The sequence below is a fragment of the Ranitomeya imitator genome, chromosome 7 (assembly GCF_032444005.1).
Source record: "Ranitomeya imitator isolate aRanImi1 chromosome 7, aRanImi1.pri, whole genome shotgun sequence".
NCBI lineage: Eukaryota > Metazoa > Chordata > Amphibia > Anura > Dendrobatidae > Ranitomeya > Ranitomeya imitator.
The window spans coordinates 135,972,787-135,986,307 of NC_091288.1; positions in this window are offsets into that span (position 1 = coordinate 135,972,787).

The following is a 13,521-nucleotide window of genomic DNA, read 5'->3' on the forward strand; positions in this document are numbered from 1 at the left end:
GAACTAATCTAGATGTGTTGTGAGAACTTTGAACCCCCAAGTGTTTCACTACAGTTTATAACGCAGAGCCGTGAAAATAAAAAATCTTTTTTTTTCCCACAAAAAATATGTTTTAGCCCCGAGTTTTGTATTTTCCCAAGGGTAGCAGGAGAAATTGGACCCCAAAAGTTGTTGTCCTATTTGTCCTGAGTACGCTGATACCCCATATGTTGGGGTAAACCCCTGTTTGGGCACACGGGAGAGCTCGGAAGGGAAGAAGCACTGTTTTACTTTTTCAATGCAGAATTGGCTGGAATTGAGATCGGACGCCATGTCGCGTTTGGAGAGCCCCTGATGTGCCTAAACAGTGGAAACCCCCCAATTATAACTGAAACCCTAATCCAAACACATCCCTAACCCTAATCCCAACAGTAACCCTAACCACACCTCTAACCCTGACACACCCCTAACCCTAATCCCAACCCTATTCCCAACCGTAAATGTAATCTAAACCCTAACTTTAACTTTAGCCCCAACCCAAACTGTAGCCCTAGCCCTAACCCTAATCCTAACCCTAGCCCTAACCCTAGCCCTAACCCTAGCCCTAATGGGAAAATGGAAATAAATACATTTTTTTAATTTTTCCCTAACTAAGGGGGTGATGAAGGGGGGTTTGATTTACTTTTATAGCGGGTTTTTTAGCGGATTTTTATGATTGGCAGCCGTCACACACTGAAAGACGCTTTTTATTGCAAAAAATATTTTTTGCGTTACCACATTTTGAGAGCTATAATTTTTCTATATTTTGGTCCACAGAGTCATGTGAGGTCTTGTTTTTTGCGGGACGAGTTGATGTTTTTATTGGTAACATTTTCGGGCACGTGACATTTTTTGATCGCTTCTTATTCCGATTTTTGTGAGGCAGAATGACCAAAAACCAGCTATTCATGAATTTCTTTTGGGGGAGGCGTTTATACCGTTCCGCGTTTGGTAAAATTGATGAAGCAGTTTTATTCTTCGGGTCAGTACGATTACAGCGACACCTCATTTATATAATTTTTTTATGTTTTGGCGCTTTTATACGATAAAAACTATTTTATAGAAAAAATAATTATTTTTGCATCGCTTTATTCTCAGGACTATAACCTTTTTATTTTTTTGCTGATGATGCTGTATGGCGGCTCGTTTTTTGCGGGACAAGATGACGTTTTCAGCGGTACCATGGTTAGTTATATCTGTCTTTTTGATCGCGTGTTATTCCACTTTTTGTTCGGCGGTATGATAATAAAGCGTTGTTTTTTGCCTCTTTTTTTTTTCTTACGGTGTTTACTGAAGGGGTTAACTAGTGGGCCAGTTTTATAGGTCGGGCCGTTACGGACGCGGCGATACTAAATATGTGTACTTTTATTTTTAATTTTTTTATTTAGATAAAGAAATGTATTTATGGGAATAATATTTTTATTTTTTTTTTCATTATTTTGGAATATTTTTTTTTATTTTTTATTTTTTTTTACACATTTGAAATTTTTTTTTTTTACTTTTTTATTTTGTCCCAGGGGGGACACCACAGATCAGTGATCTGACAGTTTGCACAGCACTCTGTCAGATCACTGATCTGACATGCAGCGCTGCAGCCTTCACAGTGCCTGCTCTGAGCAGGCTCTGTGAAGCCACCTCCCTCCCTGCAGGACCCGGATCCGCGGCCATCTTGGATCCGGGGCTGGAGGGAGCAGGGAGGGAGGTGAGACCCTCGCAGCAACGCGATCACATCGCGTTGCTGCGGGGGGCTCAGGGAAGCCCGCAGGGAGCCCCCTCCCTGCGCGGTGCTTCCCTGTACCGCCGGCACATCGCGATCATCTTTGATCGCGGTGTGCCGGGGGTTAATGTGCCGGGGGCGGTCCGTGACCGCTCCTGGCACATAGTGCCGGATGTCAGCTGCGATAAACAGCTGACACCCGGCCGCGATCGGCGGCGCTCCCCCCGTGAGCGCTGCCGATCGCATATGACGTACTATTGCGTCCTTGGGAAGTAAAGCCCACCCCACATGGACCCAATAGTACGTCTAATGGCAGAAAGGGGTTAATAGCGGCGGGTGAATAGCGATTTCACCCGCCGCTATTGCGCGCACATGTCAGCTGTACAAAACAGCTGACATGTCGCGACTTTGATGTGGGCTCACCGCCGAAGCCCACATCAAAGGGGGATTCACGGCATGCGCAGTAGATGTACGGCGCATGTCGTGAAGGGGTTAATCAAATTAAAATCTTATAAAAAATGTCCTCACCTCCAGCTAGGAGCTAATATTTTACTACATTTGACTAAATAATGCAATTTAATCAAGCAAGTAAATAAGTTATTTATATGTATTATACAACCCAAATAAGGAGGAATAGAGCCATAAACTGTTAGGAATGGAGGTGCAGAAAAATAGCAGCAGCAGATTTTTCAGATTGTCAAAATATTTGACTGTAACAGGAGGCAGTTATTTACTGTAGGGCTAGAAAGCAGTACAATAAAAATATTCAGGCAACATGGAAACATGGTGGAGGTTCATTGCAAGTTTGGGGCTGCATTTCATCAAATTGAGTTGGGGATATAGATGCGATTAAGAATGCTAAGAAATAAGGGCAGATAATTATGCAATACCATCAGGGAAGCATCCGAGTGGCTCAAAAGTTCCTTTCAGTAGGATAATAACCCTAAACAATTAGCCAATGTCATTTTAAGCCTTTAACGGCTTTCTTGATGAAAAAATATTTAGTTACGTCCGCCCACCCTAGTAGCTGAAAGAAAAAGGCTATTCTGATAAATTCCGTTTCGCTAATGTACCTGACGTGCCTCTACGCTTGAGCCGAATCAAGAGTTTAATACTATTCAATACTATTCAAAACCGATTCAATACTAACACGTCGCATCTGGTCGGATCGCACCTATCGACTTCCTTGAATTAGTGAGCACCACTCTTCCCATGCCTTACCGTAAACCTGCCAGGTAGCCGGTGTCACTGAAGTGCGGATTAAGGGCATCAGTGATTGGCCACGTGTTCCAAAGGGAAGGAGGACACTGTAAGCCCGATGGCTGTGCGTTGAGAAGGAAGACTTTGAAGGCCTGCCAATCGGAAGATAACAGAGTTAACAATTTTATCATCTACAACCGACGTAAATCTGGCACGGCACTAGATGTTGTGTTTCAGGCATAATAATGCTAGGCGGCGCAACAGCGCGAGTAAGGGCGGGGAAGAAGAGGACATGCTGTATAAGCTTTTTGCTGTTCCTGGGTGTTTGGTTAAAAATCTGATGTTCGCATTTTTTAATTGGGTACCCCAAAGCTCGACTGATGTTACTATCGAAAAAATTTCCACCAGTGCTGGGTCGTGGCCCCAGGTGGCTGTGGTCCATAATTCTGTCCAGGTGCCTTTGCACCATTGGTCCTTCTAGATTGCCACAAAACCATCTGTGATATTTCCACCCACCACTAGGCCTAGATCTTTGCTTGGCATCTCTTGCGACATGACGCATGTATGCCCATTGTAGGATTCTAGGATTGTCCTCCAAACCAACAAATCCACCTTCAGGGAGCGGTTGAGTCTAATTCTGTGGCCCGGCTGGGCAATGCCCTTGGTTGCTAGCGATTGGTGTGAAAAAAGCTCTGTCCACTGGCATTATGAGGCAAGCAAAGTTGAGCAAACCTAGCAAGAACTGCATCTGCTGTAGTGTGACTTTTTAAGCTTCGTGGAAACTTTCTACCATTTGCAGGTTTTTTTTGTAATTTATCAGCTGGTAATTGAAAAACCATTGCATTGGTGTCTATTTCGATGCCGAGGAAAGACAGCACGTTGCACGGGCCGACTGTTTTTTCGGTGATAGTGGTACTCCGAATTGCTGAGATATAAACTTAAACTTTTGGAGAAAGAAGGAGCAGAGTTTGGAGTCCCTGAGTCCAATGAACAAAAAATTGTCTAGGTAGTGAATTGTTAGCTGTTTCGTATCGTACTACCCAGTCTAGGAAGGTACTGAAAAGCTCAAAATAGTGACAAGAAATGGAGCAGCCCATCAGTAGGCACATGTCGAAATAAAACAGCTGGTCCACCTTACAACCCAACAAATGGAAGCATTCGGGGTGCACGGGCAAAAGGCGGAAAGCTGACTGTCAGATTTTGCCAGCAGGGCATCGGGCCCAGCTGCGTGCACGAGTTCGGCTGCCCTGTCAAACGAAGCGTAGGTTACTGACGTTTCTTCCGTGGGTATTGCATAATTAACCGAAGCGCCTTTTGGGTAGGAAAAGTGATGTATCAGCCGATATTTTCCAGGTTCTTTTTTGGGAACAATACCTAAAGGCGAGATTCTGAAATTCCTGAATGGCAATGATTTAAATGGGCCCACCATCCTGCCTAGTTGTACTTCTTTTTTTATGTAAAATCTCGGGGAATTCGCACGCCAATTTTAGATTATTTGCCGATGTAGGTGTTTGACTAGATTTGAAGGGGATAAAAAAGCCTTATTTAAAACCGTAATATAGCTGCTGTGCAGCTTCTTTATTGGGATAAGGACTTAGCCATGGGCCCATTGCGGTTACGCTCACCGGGGTTATGCCTCATAAGTGCTGTTTGCTTGGCGGGTACACCTTGATGCAGTGTCCACCTCCGCAGGCAGAACATTCGTGCCTATATTTACAGGACCTGTGGAATCGGCAGTATCCTTTGTTAAATAGTAAGCAGGACCCTAGTCCACGAAGGACCACTGAATTTTGTCCTGCGGCTGCTGAGTAATAAGTGGTCGCTGCTGAAAAGGGGGTTGTTTTTCGGTCAGCGTGAGTCCTAACCATACGTCCGTCGCTTTTACGCCCCACCCCAGATCACGTTGCATGGCCAGCCGCCTGCGAAACTTCTCCTCATACCGTCTCCATGCAGAAGCGCCGTGGGACTTGTATGAATTATAAATTAGGTCCTGATAAATAATTGTTTTGGCCCATGATGCAGCCGAGAACCGTGAAGGCCTGTAGCCAATTATTCATAGTTTGCGCTATTTTTGGTTTATTCCTATCGTGTAGCCATTCGCCTGTCCTCCTTTCCTTGCCTACGGACTGTTGGTCTGCTGAAAATAGTGACCATATGTCCACATATTCGTTAACTCATATTTTTTGTTTGGTTTCTAAGTCGACATGTGCGCCTAATGGGCTAACACCACAGAAAAAACATCCTTGTGAAGGATAGCTGATTGAGGTGTGCTAGTGTCGGTTGACCCACCTGGGCGAGTAAACTGCTGAACTAGAGCCTTGATAGCCGATGCTAGTTCGCTCTCTCACGGATTTTGTATAGCATAGTGCTCTCCAAAATCAAAACACCGCTGTCAGACGCAGGCCGAGTGTCTCCGGGAGACAGAGGGACTCTGGCTCCCGCCATGGCGTTGTCTTGATGCTGGCAGACAGCCCAGGGAGATGAAGATGGGAGACCAGTGGCATGGTACGAGAGTGTTGTCCGCTGCCTTGTGTCTGGTACCGAGTAAGGGTGAGGGGGAGCTCCGTCTTCTGTTGCCTTGAAGGTTCTGTGCTGGCCGGTGTACCGGGGAGATATGGGTGGGTCTCCCTGTGCGGCAGCCAAAGATGGAGCACGTGACGGATGTGATCTGTCGTGTGCCGAGAGGCTACTGCTGCTGGTGGAACTCCGGCTTTCGCATGGTCGATGATGGGGGTGTCGATGGTTCCCTCTGGGTGACCACTCTGTGTGAACGGTGCGACCGCAGTCTTCCCTCGTGCGTATGACCCCGCCAAGTGTGATTCTCTGATGTGTCTGACCCATTCGTTGTGGATGGCGAACGCTTCTATATGAGCTGCGTCTGCATCGGTAGTGGGAATACTGAGAGGGACAGCAAGGGTGGTGGCAGGAGTCTTTGGATGAGGACGGTCTGCAGCGTGTACGCCTGGGACCGCCGTGGCGAGGGGTTGTGTTGGAGGTGTTTGTTTCGGGATTTGGGTGGTTATTATGCCGACTATGGGGCGTAACTGGCGGTGTAGGGCGTTACAAGAAAGATGGCGTAGTGATGATTAGACTAGTGCCATGGGTTGTGCTCAAGGGGGCAGGGGTTGATGGAAAATTGCTAACGGTTTATGTTTGTGACCATGGGGGTCTTGGTGGTGCAGTTTATTATTGATGTGTTTGGTGCGACTGTGTACATGCTTGTGGTGTACTCTCTTAGCTGCAGAGCGGGCTGGCCGGTCCGGTTATCATGTTCTGCGGTCACATTGTGGGCTCTTGGACCTAACCCCCGTGCAGGTAATGCTGATGTGACTGCTGAGGGGCCCGGTGTGGGCTGGCCGGAGGTCCACGGCGGTTTGGCACGGGTGTGGATGGGGTCAGCGCGGCGCTGTGTACCGAGACTCGGGCCTGGCCTATCAGGGCCTGGGTGCCGGGAAACAGGGAGATGTGGGTGGGGCTATCATGGGTCTGGCTGCCGTCGGGCCGGCAAACTGGAAGTGGGCGGGGCTTGGCCAGGACGTGGGACGCCGGATGTGCCAGGACCTTCTGTGATTTCGGCCCGTGCGTGGCGATGCTGGCCGCAGCGCCAGCTGTGATCGGGCTGGTGGACGGGGCAGTGGCACGGGGGCTCTGGAGTGCCGACTCGCCGCCCAAACGAAGATGCTCTGGTGGGTGATAGGACCGCGTGAAGCATCTGCCCGCCCGCGCCGCTGGAGCAATGTGAGGGGTGCCGGCGGCGGTGGAAGCAGTCCCGGCGAAGCCAGAGGACTGGCCAGCGGGCGATGTGACCGTAGGAGGCAGGTACTGGGTGGCCAGCACGGGGGAGGAGGCCAGGGGAGCAAGCGACATGGCCTATAAGGCCAGGGGAGGACTGGGCCCCGGGGGATGCAGAGGAGGCCTGAGGCACAGGAGGGGATTGAGGCTTGGGGGATCCAGAGGAGGCCTGCGGCCCAGGAAGGGATGGAGCCCCGGTGGGTGTAGGGGAGGCCTGCGGCAAGGTTAAGGGTTTGTGAGAGGGCACAGGGAGGTGAGTACCCAAGCCAGACATAAGGTCTCGTAACCATTGCTCACCTTCCTGTGCTGCTCTCTGCCGCAGGGCCTCAATCATAGCTTCAGACATGGTTGCAGAGAAGATCCAGGGGTCCTCAGGACAACATCTTCCAAGGGTCAGCCGGGGATAAAGAGGAAGGTTCTGACCCCGGGCACCTGAATTTAACCCGAGGGTGTGGCTGGACGCCCCTTCCTCTTTCTTCCGGTTGGTCAGTTGGGCGTCCCAATTATGGCATCACCTGGGGAGTAGTGGGAGCTGGGAATTTAGCACTGCGCGGTTTCCTTCTTAGCTTTCTCCTAGTGGCTCCGCAGTCAGAAGCACATTCCCTATACAGTACTGTGCCTGCCATTACATGCTGCCCACGTTCAGTATGTTTTGGGAGGCCGTGTCCTTCGTCACCCCCTGACGAAGTACACGGTCCGAAACGCGCGTCGGGGTGCGCTGTACCTGGAGGATCGGACCCCCCTGTAGGAATAGGTAATCTTCTTGGCCTTATATATATTTTGCACTCAGCACTTTCTGCCATACCTGGCGTATTGTCCACTCCTGTTATATGCTACGGTGTATACCTGTATGCACTTGCTTTTTCAGCTCTGGTGGTTCCCTCATATATCTATTACATGTACTTGGGCCACTTTTTCTTGCACCTTGTTTGCTAGGTTTTGCACATTATTTTGTACAGTGTAGTTTTTATACCTGGCGTATTGTCCACTCCTGTTATATGCTACGGTGTATACCTGTATGCACTTGCTTTTTCAGCTCTGGTGGTTCCCTCATATATCTATTACATGTACTTGGGCCACTTTTTCATGCACTTTTTCTTGCACCTTGTTTGCTAGGTTTTGCACATTATTTTGTACAGTGTAGTTTTTATACAGTTTTTATTTATACACATAGTTATTTGTATATATTGTAGCTTTCCTTATATTTGCTGAGTGCTTTCTATTCTGGCCATTTATGTACATTTATTTTTGTACTATTACCTTTTTTTTAAAAATATATATATATCTTATTATTCTATTTTTTCTCTGTATATATATACCTAGTCTCCTGCATGTCCGCTCAATATTGCTATTTTGCTGAATTATATTTTATTTTCCTCCAGTTATAGGCACACCTTTGTTGGTTGCCATTTGTTGCCCAAATATATATATTTGTATAATATTTTCAATAAAGGCATTTTTATTGCATGGTACCTTTCCTTGTCCGTAATTTATTCCTGTATTATTACACTTTTATTATTACCGTATATTTTATTTACGGATTTATACCAATACATTCTTTTTATCATATAGTTATTGATTTCCATAGCTTGGGTTCTTCTTGCATTGTAATACCGAATGGTCTGCCATTCAAATACTTGGTACCGGTCTTTCACTTTTATTTTTGCTATATTAGGCACTTGCACACTTGCACAGTCCTATTATTATTATTAATTCTTCAGCGTATATATTTATATATATTTTTTAGAAAAATTATTATTATCTCTTGACCGTTACTTTTTGTTGTACTTTATGTTAGTGGTAAAATTTCTTCGATATGACTTCTGTTTATTTATGGAAAAAATGGAAATTTGGCAAATATTTTGAAAATTTCACAATTTTCAACCTTAATTTTTGTGCCCTTAAATCAGTCATATCGCACAAAATAGTTAATAAGTAACATTTCTACTGTAAATCAGCACAATTATGGAAACAATTTTTTTTGCTAGGGCGTTATAAGGGTTAAAAGTTGACCAGCAATTTCTCATTTTCCCAACAAAATTTACAAAACCATTTTTTTAGGGACCACCTCACATTTGAAGTGAGTTTGGGGGGTCAATAACAGAAAATACCCAAAAGTGACACCATTCTAAAAACTGCATCTCTCAAGGTACTCAAAACCACATTCAGGAAGTTTATTAACCCTTCAGGTGCTTCACGAGAACTAAAGCAAAGCAATGTGGAAGGAAAAATTTACATTTTACTTTTTTCACAAAAAATTTACTTTGGAACCAAACTTTTTTTTATTTTCACAAGGGTATCAGGAGAAATGGACCACAAAATTTGTTGTGCAATTTCTCCTGAGTGCGCAGATACCCCATATGTGGGGGAAAGCCACTGTTTGGGCGCATGGCAGGGGCTTGGAAGGGAGGGAGCACCGTCTGACTTTTTGAAAACAAAATTGGCTGGAACCAATGGCGGGCGCCATGTTGCGTTTGGAGGCCCCCTGATGTACCTAAACATTGGAAACCCCCTGATTCTAACTCCAACCCTAACACAGCCCTAATCCCAACCCTAACCCTAACCACAACACCACAACCCTAACCCCAACATAACCCTAGTCCCAACCCTAGCCTTAACCCTAGCCTCATCCCTAATTCTAACCCTAGCCCCAACCCTAACCCCAACCTTAGCACTAGTGATGAGCGAGTGTACTCGTTGCTCGGGTTTTCCCAAGCACGCTTGGGTGAACTCCGAGTATTTGTTAGTGTTCGGAGATAAAGTTTTCATCACGGCAGCTGAATGATTTACAGCTATTAGTCAGGCTGAGTACATGTGGGGGTTACCTGGTTGCTAGGTAACCCCCAAATGTAATCAAGCTGGCTAATAGCTGTAAATCATGCTGCTGAGGCGATGAAAACTTAATCTCCAAGCAGTCAAATACTCGGAGACCACCCGAGCGTGCTCAAGAAAACCCGAGCAACGAGTACACTCACTTATCACTACTTCGCACCAACCCTAATCCTAGCTCTAACCCAGCTCTACAATTTTTATACAATTCTCCTACCACCTATTTAAAATTACTCATCACAAAAACTCAACCCATTAAAATACAGAGGGGAACGAGACAGGGATGTCCCTTATAGCCTGCCTTATTCACATTGGCAATGGAGCCCTTAGATGAAGCTATAAGGACACACCCTGATATTAGGGGATATAGACTGGCTCGTGATAAGGATGAGTACAACGTGAGTGTTTGCAGACGACCTTATGCTGGCTGTGTCACAAGCCATCATATCATTACCTAACCTTTTTACGATTCTCCATTCCTTTTGAGCGAATTTCTGGTCTAACAATTAATGTAGAAAAGTCAAAAGCAATGTTCATTAATACACCTGCTTCAGTACTAAAATAATGTTATTTCCCAATTCAAGTTCACCAAAAAGATTAACTTATTAACTTACTTAGGCATCAACCTTACTGTTAACAGATCATCCCTACATAGAGGTGCTTCTCACAAAATTAGAATATCGAAAACGTAATTTATTTCAGTTCTTCAATACAAAAAGTGAAACTCATATTATAGAGTCATTACAAACAGAGTTATCTATTTCACTTGTTTATTTCTGTTAATGTTGATGATTATGGCTTACAGCCAATGAAAACCAAAAAGTCATTATCTCAGTAAATTAGAATTAACAAAAAAACATCTGCAAAGGCTTCCTAGGCATTTAAAAAGGTCCATTAGTCTGTTTCAGTAGGCTCCACAATCATGGGGAAGACTGCTGACTTGACAGATGTCCAGAAGGCAGTCATTGACACATTCCAAAAGGAGGGGAAGCCAAAAAAGGTAATTTCTAAAGAAGCCTGCTGTTCACAGAGTGTGATATCCAAGCATATTAATGGAAAGTTGAGTAGAAGGAAAAAGTGTGGTAGAAAAAGATGCACAAGCAACCGGGATAACCGCAGCATTAAAAGGATAGTTAAGAAAAGGCCATTCAAAAATTTGGGGGAGATTCACAAGGAGTGGACTGCTGCTGGAATCATTGCTTCAAGAGCCACCACAGACAGACGTATTCAGGACATGGGCTACAAGTGCCGCATTTCTTGTGTCTAGCCATTCATGACCAATAGACAACGCCAGAAGCGTCTTACCTTGCCCAAGGAGAACAAGAACTGGCCTGTTGCTCAGTGGTCCAAGGTGTTGTTCTCAGATGAAAATAAATTTTGCATTTCATTTGGAAATCAAGGTCCCAGAATCTGGACGAAGAATGGAGAGGCACACTATCCAAGCTGCTTGAGGTCTAGTATGAAGTATCCACAATCAATGATGGTTTAGGGTTGCCATGTCATCTGCTGGTGTAAGTCCAATATTCTAATTTTGTGAGAAGCACCAGTAAATGGAATTTTACCCCGCTGATTCAAAAGCTTCATGGACTAAATGGTCCAAATCATCACGGTCCTGGCTGGGATGTACCCACCACTTTCTTTTCTTATTCAAATTGTTACCAATAATGATATCTAGCACAGTAATTGCAAAAATCCACTCCATGATCTCCAAAGCAAGGAAAACGTTCTAGAATAGCCTTATGTATAATGTTTATTCATAGAATGTTGGGAGCCTATCTCTTCCCAACTGTTCCTTATATTACAAAGCAACTCAATTAAGAACAGTCTCTACAACCTCTAACACGCCCAGATGAGTAAATTTAGAATCTTCTCTAGTGGCACCATTTTCTATTACTGGTTTCATGTGTTCAGCAAATCTGACATATACTAATATAGCGAGAATAGCCCCTTATACTCACTTAACTTTGTGTAAAAAAATGAGATTCAGATTTCAACTACAATCAAAGGTCTCTCTCCTCTATTGTCTTTATTTCACAATCCTATGTTATCCCTGGTTTAGAAGCTAAATCTTTCAAATGGTGGTTATCCAAAAGTTTATTATTTTGAGACCTCTTTGGTCACCAATACAGTTATGACCAAGGCCGGGTTCACATTGCGTTAAACAGCAGCCCGTTCAACACATATGTGAACGGGCTGCTGACGCAAGTGCCGACATTCTCCATCGCGCTAGCGCAGATAGAGCATCTGCTAGCTCTATCTGCGTTAGCAGTGATGGACCTGGAAATGCTGCAGCCCGCGTCTCCGGGTCCGTCACTCAATGACGGCACATCGCTAGCGCACGCCCATTGTGGGCGTGCGCTAGCGATGCGTCCAACATAGGAGTTAATGGCGGCATTAAGGGACTGTGTTACACCGTGTTATGCCGTGGTGTAAAGTAGTCAGTCTAACGGACGCCATTAACGCTATGTAAACCCAGCCTAAGCCAGAAATTATTCAGAAATACAACCCAGCTTTAACAGAAATGATGCATATAAATCAAGTTTTACATTTCGCTAGAAACAACTTGAGGGACTCAAATATACATATTCCTACGGTTTGTGAACTTAAATGTCTTCGTGACCCACTGGGAAGTGGGACCATTTTCTTACTTTACTCTATATGTAACACTCCACTTAAGAACAGCAAAATGGATTATATGATGCAATGGAAGGAAGACTTGGGTTGTGTGTTAAGCAACGAGACCTGGTCACATTGCTGTGAAAACCTATCGAGAGGCAGTAATCAAACTTCCTTAACCGAAACATCTCTCAAAGTATTGCATAGAACATACTATGTCCCAACGAAACTACACAAGATTTACCCTAACATATCAGACAGATGCTTCAGGGGTTGCGATGTTCCAGGTGATGTAGAGCATATTTGGTGGTCTTGCCCACCTGTAAGATCTTTTTGGCAAAATATTATTACCCTAATTAACAATATATTCAACAAATCTCTGCAACTCCTTTCTGAAGTTTCATTATTGGGGAATACTCCAAAGGGCTCTAACACTAAAGCGAATAGGCCCATTAGCTTCATAACTATGGCCTCACGGATACATATGGCTTCTAAATGGAAAACTTCAACACTATCCCTCCCTGAGGTTTTAAATATAATAAACACATTAATGCTATATAAACTTATAGAAGCGACAAGAACAAACACTTATGAAATTTTTTTTAACATATGGTATTGGTATCCCTGGATTGATCGTCAATGTAATTCCTCAATCTGTGTGGCACCAAATATTTCCCCCTGAATGAACTGGAATCTCTGCAATAGGACTGCTAGATGCTTCTTTAGAATATTTCTTATCGAGCTACTTATATTGATTTGTTGGAAATATTTCTATTGTTGAACTTTGACTCTCACAACCCTTTAAATGCTACTATCACTATTGATCACAGCATTTATTTGGTTAAAGAACCTGTCACTGGTTTCGGCTGTCACTGCAGAAGCTCAGCTGTCAGTTTTAGCTGCTGATACCGCACAGTGTATAGGGGGACACATGGACCTTACCATTGTGTACACAAAAAGGACAGCACTGTGCAGGGGATCACTGTTGTTCCATATGTGCTGGGCCAAAGCAGCTGTATTTGGAGGCATACAGGATGATTAGCTGTGAATGGGAGGATTTTTACTTTTACTGGCGCTGCTGCAGAGGGGGTGGGCAGAATTATGGGCATGGGGAGAAGTGTATATTCATTTTGAATTTACCATATGCTTGATTACGAGGTGCGTGGCTGTGAATTCTCTGGTGCTTACATAAAAAATGGAGACGCTATAACAATAAACGTTACATATTCAGAAAGGGCTGCCCAAGCCCTAATTAATGATACCATTAGTATTGTAATAAAATAATCTCCTGACAGATTCCCTTTGAGCTAAGATCCTTGCACGGGTCCTGTGCCCGCTTGATCAATGTG